The 13,920-nt window shown below is 47.0% G+C and overlaps 1 pseudogene; it reads right to left on the bottom strand.

Moving 5' to 3' along the window:
- LOC119138409 overlaps positions 1–13,920 on the bottom strand; it is a 29,969-nt pseudogene that overhangs the window by 12,973 nt on the left and 3,076 nt on the right.

Below are 13,920 nucleotides of genomic sequence, written 5' to 3'. Positions count from 1 at the left end.
CGGCCTCCAAATGCCACTTTGTTTAACACTTCCTGTTGGGGGTTTCAGTTGTGGGCTTGGTCCTCCGGTGTTGATCCTCATTTCCCTGTCGTAATCTGCATTAACAAAACTATGTCGGTGGCCGACCGTCCCGGTATGAATGATTATACTAAAACAGCTGGAGTGAAGATCACGAGTGTGCTCCTCACTGATATAGATACCTATTTCATGGCCTCCACAGGAATAAGTGGTCAGACTAACAACTGGCTCCTTATGACTGAACAAGCCGCGAAGATGGCTAACACCAGTTGCGTCGTGTGTATGGGACCAAGACCCCTTTTAAAAATTATACCTGCAAACGTTGTTCCAAAGTGTGCTGTTGTTTTAATGTTGAACTCATCCATACCACCTACTCATGATTGTTTTATATGGGATAGGATTTATCCTGTTTCTCCCATGACGATAAATAAACCCCTTTTTTCTTCCACTGTAGCTAAGGGTAATTTCACGTGCATCAAGCTGCCTGGTACAGGTGTGAAGCTGGGTGCTCTAGCTGCACCAATGTGTTCTTCCCTGATAAATTATACTGCCCCTTTTTTGCCCATTGCTCGTAGTGATTAGAGATGCACCGATCCGATATCTGGATCGGATATCGGCCCCGATATCAACAGAATTGATGGATCGGGTATCGGAAAATGCAGCCGATCTGTGAGCCGATCCTTTCCTTAATCTATTGGGACGCGGGCTACGTCATACGTCAGCAGCACGTGTGCCGTGGGACGCGGGCTACGTCATACGTCAGCAGCACGTGTGCCGCATGCCACGAGAGTTTTCTAAACAAACGCAAACATGGAGCGAACGAAAGAGTCAGCTGTGTGGAGGTACTTTAAACTGAACACGCCAACTAGCTCGCCGGCAGTTTGTAATGTCCGCAAAGCTAATGTTGCCAGCTGTGGTGGTAGTACTGCCAGTTATAGTACTAGTACTAAGCGGAGCTTGTTTTCAGGGAGCACTTCTCATTGCTGCTTAAATGAGCATTTAGAGCATCAACAGGTCATGAGTGATGTGGAACGGCACCTAATGTTTACATGTTTACTATTTATTTTAATATTTGGTTACTGTGTGCTTGATCACCCTTTCTATATTTGCCCAGTGCAGTTTCAGCTGCAACATTTGTATTTTTTATTTTTTTTTAAGAAGTTTGTATCCTAATTTACTTGAATTTAAATGCTGATACACTTTATTGCTGCTGTTGCACAATTTTTGTTACAAATAAATAGTTCATTGCATGAATCTGCTTTATCTTGTTACATTTTGTCTTAGGAATGAACTGTGTAGTCATGCCTGATGCCATTGTCTTTAGTCTTTTCTGTTCCACATGTAGAGGTATGTAGCTTGTTAAGTCAACCATAATATCGGATCGGTATCGGGTATCGACCGATACGCAAAGCCACGGCATCGGTATCGGTATCGAAACTGAAAAAGTCGGATCGGTGCATCTCTAGTAGTGATATTTGGTTTTGGTGTAATAGTAACAAACTTTATGATAGGTTGCCTTTGAATAGCTCTGGAGTTTGCGCTTTGGTGACCCTTTTGCTTCCTGTTCAATTGATACCCATGACTCCTTATGATCTGGGATCTTTTGTTAAGTCTATGGTACCCAAATTCTGGTTAAGAACGAAGCGAAGCGCCGAATGGCAGGGCGCGACAGATCCAACATACATAGATGCCATTGGTGTTCCCAGAGGAGTACCGGATGAGTATAAGCTGGTGAATCAGATAGCAGCTGGTTTTGAATCCGCCCTGTGTTGGTGGTGTACTCTTAACAAAAATGTCGACAGGATCAACTACATCCATTACAACGTGCAGAGGCTTGGAAATTGGACCGAGGCGGGTTTCAAGGCGGTCCACTCCCAACTGGCCGCTACTTCCCTCATGGCTTTCCAAAACCGAATGGCCCTTGACATGCTACTCTCAAAAGAGGGCGGTGTCTGCGCCATGTTTGGTGAGCAATGCTGCACGTTTATTCCAAATAATACTGCCGCTGATGGAAGCCTGTCCCAGGCTCTTGAGGGCCTGAGGACTTTGAATGGGAAGATGAAGGAACACAGTGGGGTGAACACGGAGGTTTGGAACGACTGGCTAAATGTGTTCGGAAAGTACCGTGCCCTGGTTTCCTCGGTCCTAGTCTCCCTTGCCGTTTTTTCTGCTGTTTTGACCTTGTGTGGATGTTGTTGTATTCCGTGTCTCCGGTCTCTAATTAACAGATTAATTACAACTGCTATCTCTCCAGCAGCTGAGACTTTTCCGTTGCTCCAAGGGGACGACTTTGCGACTGACGAGGGTTGTCGCTCTAGCGATGGCTCCATCTTTGAAGCTCCTGTGGTAAACCTGTCCTATTTGTTTCCCGACTCTGACATTGATTATTAAGGCTCAATCTCCTCCCGAGTGTAAATTTGTTCTTATGAATTGTGATCCTACGGCTGAAAATCTTTTTGAAGTGGCCGCTTTTAGGTGATAAAATGGTCTCTGAGAACTTATGATAAACAGGAGGGAACAGTAGGGGTGTAAATCGCGGGTTTTGTCACGATACGATATCATATCGATACAAAGAACCACGATACGATATTTGCCGATATCTTAAAGCCTGCTGTGATTCATTCACGATACATCACGATATAGTGCTCCACGATCGATATTTTTATTAATTTTATTTTTTTTAAATAACAAATATAGAACAATATCCTGATTTATAACAATTCATACGCAAAATCAACAAGGTACTGCAAACTCTTTATTTAGGAAATTACAAGAGTATTGTAGTATACAAAGTGCTTATTTTAACACTGAACTTGATCAAATTCCTATATTTTTTCTCATATAAGTAAAGAAAAATGAATATTCTTTCTTTTTTTGTAATACCATTAACTTTAAAGTGCATTACTGAACTATTTATTTCCAATAATTTTAATTGTCCGTTGAGCCATCTTTTCTTTGGAATCCAAAGTGCTTCCAAACGAATGACTTGAAGCCCAAAGGGGAGCGAATTTCCTCGTCTTCTTGGACACTAGCCATAGCACCAGCCCAGGAGCCGCGTAGTTGTCGGCTCCCCTTTCACGTGCCTGCTCTGCTCACAACACAACACGCCGCGTACTGCTCCCGGAAAGAGGAAGCAAGCAACAATGAACTGGATTTCAAAATAAAGTCGCGTCTAATGTCCGAGGTCAAACACGGCGATATAAATCGATGTTTACGTTTAGCATCGATGCCAATAAATCGTAGAGCATTATATCGATGAATCGATGTGTATCGATGAATCGTTACACCCCTAGTATCCAGTAATAAATAACCTAGCTTGTCCCATTCTACACAATGTCGTAAAGCATCCCTTGCTATGTTTTGACTAGAGGTCAAAGGTTTTCTTCTCTATCCAGTCCACTCAAATTCCTTTTTCCACATGTTCTTATCAGTATGTAAACACCTAGTGATTTTTCCTTACGAGGCAAAGCCCACATGCTTTCCCCCTCCCCTTTAGGGGCTTTTGTCTCACGATTGTGGGTAGGGCAAATCCCAATAAAAAGAGCGGGAGTGCACACAGATATTTAGTGTAGTGAGATTGTTGTAAGCTATCTGTACTGCACTCCTCACGAGAAAATACTTAATATTCTGTCTCACTTGTGGTTTGTTTGCTGTTGCTCTTCTCTTAACAGTTATTCAGTAAGCGAATTAAACCTAACAACTACTACAAGTGTTATAAAATCAAGATTACCCAAAGAGAAGCATAATCTCCCCGTTGTTGCATAGCGGCGCATCCCTTCATGCAATAAAGTTAGCCGTTAGCTTGGAGAAAACGTGCATAAAAGAAGTGGTGTTTCAGTGAGTGGTTCTTTCTTTCCTTGGCAAATCGTAAATCTACATTCTGGCTTACATAGTTCACGCCAGGAGACGAAACACATTCACTGACTGATCCGTTGATGCACGGGAAGGCAGTTCACCCATTCACTCGTTCGCGAACGGGAAAGTCAGGATTCGTTCCCTCACTGATCCGTTCACGCGATGAACTGGAAATGCAAATCACTCACTCACTAACTCGTTCACTCACAGATCCGTTCAGTTGGTGAACGGGAAATGCAATTCACGACTCGTTCGTGAACGGGAAGTTACGTCGTTTTCTTCTTCGTTTTAATTTACGGCGTGGTGGCACCAGCTTCAATGCGCATTACTGACACCTACTGGTTGAAGTCATATGAACTGAAAAAAGAACGAATCACTTTAGGAAGTGATTCGTTCACTAACCCTAACACTTGTATTTATATTCGCCAATCAAAACATAAAAATCTGACATTTGGTTAACTGCTTTATATGACAATGTGTTTTACGTTGTTATATGAGTTGGTGTCCCCCAAAATAACAAATGTCGGCATCACTTTTTTTTTAATCAACCTTTTATTCAAACACATTCGGAATAATAACACCATCAACTAGCTCAGTGGCCTAGTGGTAGCGTGTCTGCCCTGAGACTGGAAGCTTATGGGTTCAAACCCCGGCCGGGTCATATCAAAGACTATAAAAATGGGACCCATTGCCTCCCTGCAATGTCTGCAGACAATGAGGCACTCTAAAGCTGCCATCCCAGCAGACGATCATCCAAAGTGAAGATCACTTTTCAGAGTGGAGGGAACGCTATCTCACTAAGTGCATGTTGCAATCATTCCATTTTGTGAGAGGTAACCAGGTGGGTTATACAATTCGTCTCGGTTTATTAATAGTCATGATGTCACACAAGTTCACAAAGTGTTTCAAGACAAGTCTGGCTCAGTTTGGTGTGTGTGTGTGTGTGCACAAACTTTCTACACAGTGCAGTTATAAATTAATGAGCACAAAGAAGAAGGAAAAGTGTAATATTGCAACAGGAAAAATAGAATTCTCAAGAACACAAAAAGAGAATTTTTAGCACCATCTAGCCCAGGGGTGGGCAAACCTTTTGACTCGCGGGCCGAACTGGGTTCTAAATTTGGACCGGAGGGCCGAACCAGGAGCAGATGGACGTAGTGTTTGTGTGAAGTAATATAAGCGACCTGTAAAGGTCATTGCATAAAAGATTTTGGCCTTTAGTAGGTAGTAAAGCATGGATATTCCAAACAAGTTTTTTGAAAACAAATGCATTTATTAACAGCATTAAAAAAAACAAAATCACTAAAAAACTGCTATCAGTGATTCTCATAAAATACGACACTATTATTATGAATAACAGTCTCCATCACTTCAGTGCCTGCAGGTCAGATTAATGAAAAATGTTTATCTTATGAGATCACATCAAACAGCAAACATTCTGACCAAATATATCATCTTGAAGAATCGGTGAAAGCATACATCCAAATAAAGTAATCAAAACGGCAACACGGTGAGGGGTATCTGAAAATCAGAGCAGTTTTAACTCACCTGATAACAGAGGTGAGGAAACGGGAAACACTTCCTTAAAGTAAGCCTTAAGAACTTTACAGGTTAAGATTAGTCGCAAACAGGTGGTGCATCAATGTCCTTGAGCATCCTGCATTGTTTGAAAATGAGAATGGTCGCTAGTTTCAATCCCTGCTATGTGTACAAATCATATTCAAAATGCATTTTTTTACAACAAACTTGAGAGCCTCCCCTTCATTTTCAGTGGGAACAGTGTTGTTGGTCTCCCTTTTTTGCTAGTGCATCATAGTCTGGAGTAAAATTTGTTGTGGCAATTCTTAGGAGAGATCCGTTTACCTCGATCTGTGACGGGTTGATGTGGCTGAACGTCACGTCGCGTACGTCGAGCCAAATTGGCCACTCTTTTAACATTCGGCACTCACTTCTTTTCTTCGGGCCACTCATTTTAATGGAAGGATTCCAGGGGAAGGTTTGTGGGTGGCATTAGCGTAAAATTGTATCTGAAAGCTCAGCGAGCGAATTACAAGAATGCTGTCGTAACAGCCCACGCTCTAAATTCGGGACTGATACAAATAGAGCGCGAGTGCGCCATGTCCGTACTACTGAGTACGTACGTACACGCACTTGTGAGTGTGCACCGAGCTTTCTGACACGGCTTCCGGTAGTAAATGCGCAGGCGAGCGGTTCCCCATCTACTGGGGAAACGCAGTCATTGCAGGCAAAATGACAAAAAAAAAAGTTTAATAATACAATTAATTCAGGGTTGGCGGGCCGGATTAAACGGTCCCGTGGGCCGGATGTGGCCCGCGGGCCGTAGTTTGCCCACCCCTGATCTAGCCCATTGACATCTTTGCCAGATTGTAGAATAAAAACCAAAACAAAAATCACTGAAGTGTCATTGAAAAGTTCCCCAAAAAAGATCGTACAAATTCTACGTAAGCAGTGTCTTTAGTCTACAAATAATGTGACGTAATATCGTTTCATACACATCGGAAGTGGGAACAAAAAAACTGCATCATCATCATCAAAGGACAGCATTAAAATGCCGGAAAGCCCTGTTTTGTTTTTTGAAGTAAAAAAGGCTGTGAAATTCTGTTATCCAATAAATAGAGGGAATGTTTTTAAATTAAATGTACAATTTCCCCTCTTCAAGAGGACACACTGGAACAAAACAAGTAGGTCAGCATCAACCAAATGAAGAAAGAAAAAACAACTTTGAATATTCATCATTTCCAGGAGCGGTAAATGTACAATTCATTAAAAATAAAAAATAGAAGAACACAAGAATAAAATTAAACCCCGCCCCTAATTTTTTTTTAATGAAAACCCGTATGTCTTGAAGCATCCCGAACGATTTTACTTTTCAAAATTCTTAATGCTTTCGAGAAAAACCTTCCATATTCTCTATTATTAGTATTTTTTTTCATTTTCTTTCCTAAATACAAGTGACAAGGCCAATGTGGTATATATATCTAGGTGAATCTAGTTTAAGAAAACAAATAAATTATTTTTATTTTCAAACCCAACATGTACAAATGTATTCAAGACAAGGAGAGAAGCAAAAGAATCAAAGCACCATCTGAGAGGCGTAAACTGCTGCGTCTTGATTTGTAAACAGTAAAAAAGGAGTAAACAAACCCATTCGACGATCTCCAAGAATCAACATTGAAAGTGTTTTTCTCTTTTGTCCTGACTCGCAGGAGTTTTGGTTGCGGCTGGGGGGGGCTCCTGTCACCGTGACGACGATGACGAGGAGGAAGAGGAGGCCTAGAAGAGAGGAAAAAGGCAAACGAGCGACCGAGGCGGTGTGCGTGAGTCGGCGTACCAGGCTGAAGGAATCGTACGTACCGGTGAGCTCCTCCATGGAGTACTGCTACAGCACCACCACGTTGTTGAGGTTGGGGGTGCGCTCGCGGCCGCAGTCCTCACAGTGCACCACATAGGTCTTCCTGCTGCTGCTCTCGCTTGTCACAAACAGCAAATTGAACACTTCCACCTGGAATGGAAGCAAAAAGATGATAAGAAAAATAATACGCCACATGATGGAATGGGGGAGCTGGTCATTTTTGTGTTTGTAGTTTGCAGTGGTGGCCTCTAGAGGGCATAAACACAACAAGGCTACACAGGACTATTTGAATATATATAAAATGTTATTTTTATGTTTTATTTAGTCATTCATTTATTTAATGATTAAAATAATGAATTTATTGATTTATTTGTTTGTTCATGTATCCATCTATTTATTTATTTGTTTATGTATCGATTTATGTATTGGTTTATTCATTCATTTATTCATTTATTCAGTTAGTTGTTCGTTTATATTTATCCATTATTTATTTATTGGTTTATGTATTGGTTTATTTATTTATTCATTCATTATGGTGTTCTAATTTAATTTATTTACTTGTATATTTATTTATTTGAGCTACACAGAGGAGGAGGGTGTAACTTGGAGGGTACTCACGTCACACTCGTTGCAGTAGTAAGCCGGCTCGTCCTTGACGCGGCCCTGGTAGGAGATCTTCTTGCCTTGAGCCACCAGTTGGTCACGCAGGATTTGGATGTGCTTCATGGACTGCAGCAGACAATGTCTGACCATGGAACAATGGGAAGAGAAAAAGGCGTTGAGACTTTGCCTCCTTCATTTTTTCCCACTCAGTGCAGTCAACATTAAAATCCTAAAGTAATCCTCACCTGATCATCTTGTAGGTGTCCGGGTTGGTGATTTTGAGTGTGCGGGCCACGTTCCACGACACGTGAATCATGGGTACGATGGACTTGACCTTCTTGACTTCGTTCCACTCGAACCTTTCCAGGGCCAGCTGGTACTGGTACGCTGCACAGAGAGCCCAAAGCGCTGAGCAGGCCCGGTTTCACCTCCATCAGCTTTGCCGCGTTTCTCTTACCGTTCAGAGGTCCCACGTTCCAGGCAATGTTGTTGCACCAGCCCATGGCCTGAACCCAGTGAACGGTCCCGACGTTGATCCACACCAAGTCGCCCGGCCTCTGGATGAAACGGTACACTGGGATGTTGGCGTTGTAGAGGTCCTCCAACACGGGCCACCAGGACCCCGTCAGGTAGTCCACCCCGTGCCTGCGGCAACCACGACCAAGACCGAATTACTATTTGGATTCCAATTCCGGAATTTGTTTGTCATCTTCTCAGCGACTCACTTCTCACAAAAGTCACTGATGGCCTGCCAGTAGTTCTCGTGCACGGAAAACCACTCGCACTTTCCGGGGCCGATGTTGATGTTCACCGAGCAAAAGTTGTTGTTCTCTTGGTGGCCTGCGGCGACATATTTGGTCAGCGAGACGGTCAAGATGGGCGAGCGAGGGCTCACCTGCCGTTCGGCTCCCCGGGACCTTCATGTAGAGCTGGAGGTGTTCATGCCCAGGATGGTGTGTCCAACATGGCTCAGCATGTTGCCGCTGGATGCCACGCACATGAAGGCAGGCAGCTTTTGGAGCTCTTGCAGCTGCGGTTTCCATCTGAAAGACCATTGATGTTGTTTTTGTTGTCGTCGTCCGAGAGGAGGGAAGCTCCAGCAGCACGCAGAACTCACCTCTTGGGATCCGACAGGTCAATATTGGTGCCAAATTTTATGATCTTCCCCACTGGCTCCTGCTCGCCGCTGTGGAGAAGAACGCCGTTAAGTATTGTGTGGACAGTGAGAAGGGGGGAGGGAAAAATAAACAAATTAACATTGTGATTTATTATTATTTTTGGTTAAAGAGCCTCTTGGTGCATACTTTTTAGGAAACACAAGCAATAAATCCGAATCATAAAAATGTATTATATAGAAACCTTTTGGTCTTGTTAATGCTACAATTAAAGGCAAATTAATCCGTAATTTGATTTAAAAAATCCAATTAAACTAATTAAATTATTATTATGCACTTCAATTACTGTTAAATTGTCAAACAAACCTTCTTTTAAGCATTTCTACCGAACAAGCGTGGAGCAAACATAATTCAGTAAACCATAAAGTCAAAATCAAACAACAATATATAAATACATGAACTGCATTTTTTACATGTTAAACAATTGAGAGAAAAAAAAAAAACTTGTTTTTTTTCCCACTCATTGTGGGTTTATCAATTTGAAAATTGGATTCTACTACACTGCAATGTCTACTTGAATTCTCTAAATTCTTCGACCCAGTTGCGCTTGGTCATGAAAAGCAAAACATACCTGCTAGTTTCTTTGGCGTTGTTGTTGTCCTTATTTGGGGTTTCCGAATTGCTGAGCGGCTTCTTCTTCGTCATCGTCGCCGTCCTCCTCTTCATCGCTCCCTTTCTCCTCCTAACACACGGCGTTGTGACATTGCGTCCAAGCGGCGGCTCCATCGCCAGCCAAACCGGCGCCGCCTTACCTGCAGACTCTCCTGGAAGCTGGACGCCTGGTACTGCGCATACTTAGCGATGGTGGTGTGCGAGCGGCTGCTCTCGCATGGCCACGTCTGACCCGTCCCGCTGGGGTCCCAGTTCTCATCCGCCGGCTGCTGCACCTGAGTCCGCACCTCCACCGCCTGCTCCGCGTTGGCCTCCACCAGAGACTTGGTGGAAAACAGACCCAAGTCTGTCAAACGAGACGAGGAGCGTTACGAGAAGGGGGGGGGGGGGGACCCGCACGAGTGCAAACTTACTGATCCGTAAAGATCTGGCCAGTCCTCGGATGACCGTGACGGGATTCTTTGGGTCTGTACAGAACTGCAGCAGCACGGGAGAGAAGGCGTCCCTCTTTTTCTCCAGCTACATGGAACCAGAAAAAGAATGAGTGACTGCAATTTGCTAGAATTGTGTAATCAATCGTGTAGTCAAATGGCTGGGCAATGGTTTTACATAAATGCTAGGTGTGGGGGGGTTGAGTTTCTCTCTGGGAATGGGCTCCTCCGAGGTCATGATGGGCTTGACGGAGAAAGCAGCAAGAAAGACTCCCTGAACTTCCCCTTTACTCGGGCTCCCCTGAGAGAATAAAAGAGCGTTATTGAGGGTGTGCCGATTTTTGCAACTTGTGGGTCCCATGTGGAGTACTGACTTGCAAGATCGGATGATTTCAGCGGCTGTGTTCTTGATGCTTATCTGCTCCAGGGGAATCCTCTCGTCCTCCACTTCGGAGGCGATGAAGGTCTCCCGGTCGCCGCTCTCCACTTTGATGAGTCGGATCTTCAGCTCCTTGGGGGGTCCGTCCGACAGAGCCTTCAGCTTTAGCAAGTCCGGCGACGAATCTTCGCTTTTCTTTGACCTCCACTCGGTGTGCTCGCCCTCGCCGGCGCCGGACGCGTCTTTGCGTTTCTTCTTCTCGGAGTCGTGGTGTCTGCAAGTTTTTCCCTCCTTGCTCTGGAGGTTGAGGTCGCAGAGGATTCGCCGGTCCTTCTTGTCCTTGTGGCTCTTGCCCTCCTTGTGCCGCCTGCGGTCGCTGCTGGAGGACGACGAAGACGAGGAGGAGGAGAAGACCGCCTCTTCCCTCTTGTCTCAGTGCTTCTTCCTCTCCTTTGTGTCTTCCTGCTTGTGGCTGTGGCCGTGTTTCCTCTTCTTCTCCCGCTCTCTGTCCTTGTGTCGCTCCTTCTCGCCGTGCTCCTTCGCTTTTTCCGGCTTGTGTCTGTCCTCAGTTTTGGCGTGACGCGCAAGCTTGTCCGACTCGCGAGAGAGCGTCACCTTGGCTCCGTCGGTCAGCTCTGCCAGCGACGACTCGGAGATGGTGGTCAGACGATGCTCCTCTTTGATGGCGCGGTAACGCGCTACGGCAGATCTCCTTTCGGGCAACACTTTCCACTGTGATGGTTTCATCAACGAGCTCCACCTTGACGTCTTCGAGCGGACGCGCCGGGGAGGACTTTGGAGGAGCTACGGCTGGACTGAAAGGAGCATTAGTGGAATCGGACGTGGGTGAGCCGCCGTGCTGTTGGCGGCAAATGTCGGAACCCAGCGAGAGCGACGAGGAATATTTGACTCGGTATTGACGGCGGGGGTCTCCCGAAAGGTCCGCCTCGGTACGCGTACTTCTGTCTCTCCAGGGCCGTATTCATGGACTTGAACGTGCTGTTGACGCCTGTCTGGTGGAGGTGGGGTCTTTGAGGTGGCGGGGAGCACGACGGGGCCTCCTCCTCCTCCTCGTCTTCATCGTCATCCGCCTCGCTTTTCTCCTGCTCGGGAAGACCGTAAAGTTTGGCCAGGTCGCTGTGGCGGTAGGTGCTGTTCCTGACTCCCAGTGTGTTTTGCAGAGATGTTTTCAGGTAATCCTCCTCCTCCTCCAGTTCCTCGTTGAGAGAAGACGTCCGGCTGCACGGGGAAGCCAGTGAGCCTTGGCGGTTGAGCACGGGCGGGCTGGCGTGGGGGTTAGCCCCAAAGTCTTCCTGATTTGGCTGACGCTTGAGCACCGGGAGGAGGTCAGGAGCGCAGAGGTAAGCCTTGACGGGGTGGGGGGCGCTCGGCGCAAACGTACCCAGGAGACCCTCGGTGTACATCTCCTCCTCCTTTTTGATGGATTCGTCCAGCATGGCCATGATGTTGGCCAGGCCATCGGGGAGCAGCGTGGACAACTCCGACGGCTCTTCCTCGAACGGAGAACTGTCCGAGCGCTTCTCCCGAGGAAACGCCTGATAGAGTTTGGGGGGCTCTCGGAGCGCGGGCAGAGAGCGTTTCTCCAGCTCTCTCTTCTTCCTCTCCTCCTCCTTCTTTTTCTCCTCCTCCTGCTTTTGCTTCATCTCCAAGTCTCTCTTGCGCCGCTCTCCGTCTTCTCTCTCCTTCCTCCTCCTCTCTTCAGCTTGCATGTGGCCCTCGAGCTCCGCGTCCAGTTTGTCCAGCGCCTCCACGATGGACTGGGGGTTCGAAGCGGGAACCGGATGGTTCTGCCGCTGGCAGTACGCCTGGGAGGAGACCTGCCGGTGGCCGGAAGATGGGAAATACACGGGAGGAGAAATGGGAACAGCCTTGGAGGCTCTGCTCGTAATGACGCTGTCCCCCGTCCTGGGGAGCCCTGAGGAGAACAAAGACGACGATGTGGAACACATCGGAACGTGCGTCGCCTGCGTGTAGAAGGAGGTCTTCCCACTGGAGGGTCCATTTTCTTGAAGTCTTCCTCGTACCTCGTGGTGAAACTGGCTGGCACTCAACTGAGGGCCGGGGGGACATCCATGGGGACCTCCGATGGAGCTTTGGGGCGCCGGCTCGTTACTCCTCTGCCAGTTCCTGCTGGCGCCGTTCACCTGGCAACTGCCGTCTGAGACACTGCTGTTACCATAGCCACCGACGTGGCAGGAGGAGCGATTGGCGGTGATGACAGAGGTGCGGGTCGAGCTGACGGGCCGGGCCGACGTGAAGTTGATGCTGACTGTCTGGACCCTGATTGTGGCTCTGCTGGTGATGAGGTATCGGTCCTGGAGGTCTGGGGATGCCAGCGTCCTGGGGGACGACATCAACACTATCAAAATCACAATTTCAGCACATCAGTTTTTTCCGGATTTTGCGCTTCTGATGGTTTTCACCATTGAACATTTTGGGAGAGAGCCGCAAGCGCAAAATACGATTGCAGATCTTTGTCATAGGTGACATGACTCCTTTTTGTGATTGGCTCAAGAAAACGTCAGAATTTGGATCGGATGAAACAATACAATCTTGGTTTCACAATTTCAGTATTTATCGACACAAAATCAGCCACTGCAATGCAAAATTTCAACCATTTTGCATTTGTAGGAACCGAGTCGATTCACTTTTGGTGTTACCACAACTTACCACGGGGTGGCTGCTGGACCTACTCTGGTACCTCCACACATCATAGAGCCCACTCTGCTGAGGTACTGTGGTGGTGCTGGTGGGAGGTGGGGGAGGCACACGTTGCCCCAGAACTGGGTGAGGCTGAAAGTGGCTGTAAGGCACACCGCCGCCGCCGGCTGGGGGTTTTGCTGGTGAAGACTGAGCGTGCCGATGTTGATCCCCGTCCCCTCTGCTGGGGGCCGGCGCCCCAGTGAGATGGCCTCTGTGGCCGTGGGCCTCCCTGGTGTGACAGAGGGGAGCTGGTTTGGAAGAGGGGCTGCGATAGGAGGAGTGGGGGGACTGCTGGTTGACAGCCTGAGGTTGAAAGCAGTCTCGAGGAAGAGGAGGCACACAAGCCGGGTTGTAGCCCGGCGGCGAGTTGACGGGAGGTGACACGGTGGAAGGAGAGGAGGTGGCCGGGGGCGTCTTTTGGGGGTAGCCGCTTAGTGCTTGTTTGTGGGCCTCCTGAATGAGAAAGAAGGCGAGATTCATATTTGGTGTCATGTTCAGATCAATGAGAGCAGCAATCGGCGCAAACGCTCTCACAATTCGGCCTTGGAACTCCAAAGATGCCTTGCGACCGCAGCTCGGAGGCTGCCAAGTACTGTTGTCCTTTTGAAGTGGGTTCCAGAAGGCCGGTTTGGGGTGATGGGGCTGAGATAGCAAAGCCTGGCCCGGTCCAGGGAAGCGCTGCTGGCCAGGATGCAAAACCTGCACAGGTGGAAATGTGAGTGTGAAAGAGCAAAGACGCAAAATGTGAAG

Source organism: Syngnathus acus, chromosome 19 (assembly GCF_901709675.1).
Source record: "Syngnathus acus chromosome 19, fSynAcu1.2, whole genome shotgun sequence".
Taxonomy (NCBI): Eukaryota; Metazoa; Chordata; class Actinopteri; order Syngnathiformes; family Syngnathidae; genus Syngnathus; species Syngnathus acus.
Note: the sequence above shows the minus strand (reverse complement) of the source record. Positions and strands in the feature narration are given on the sequence as shown.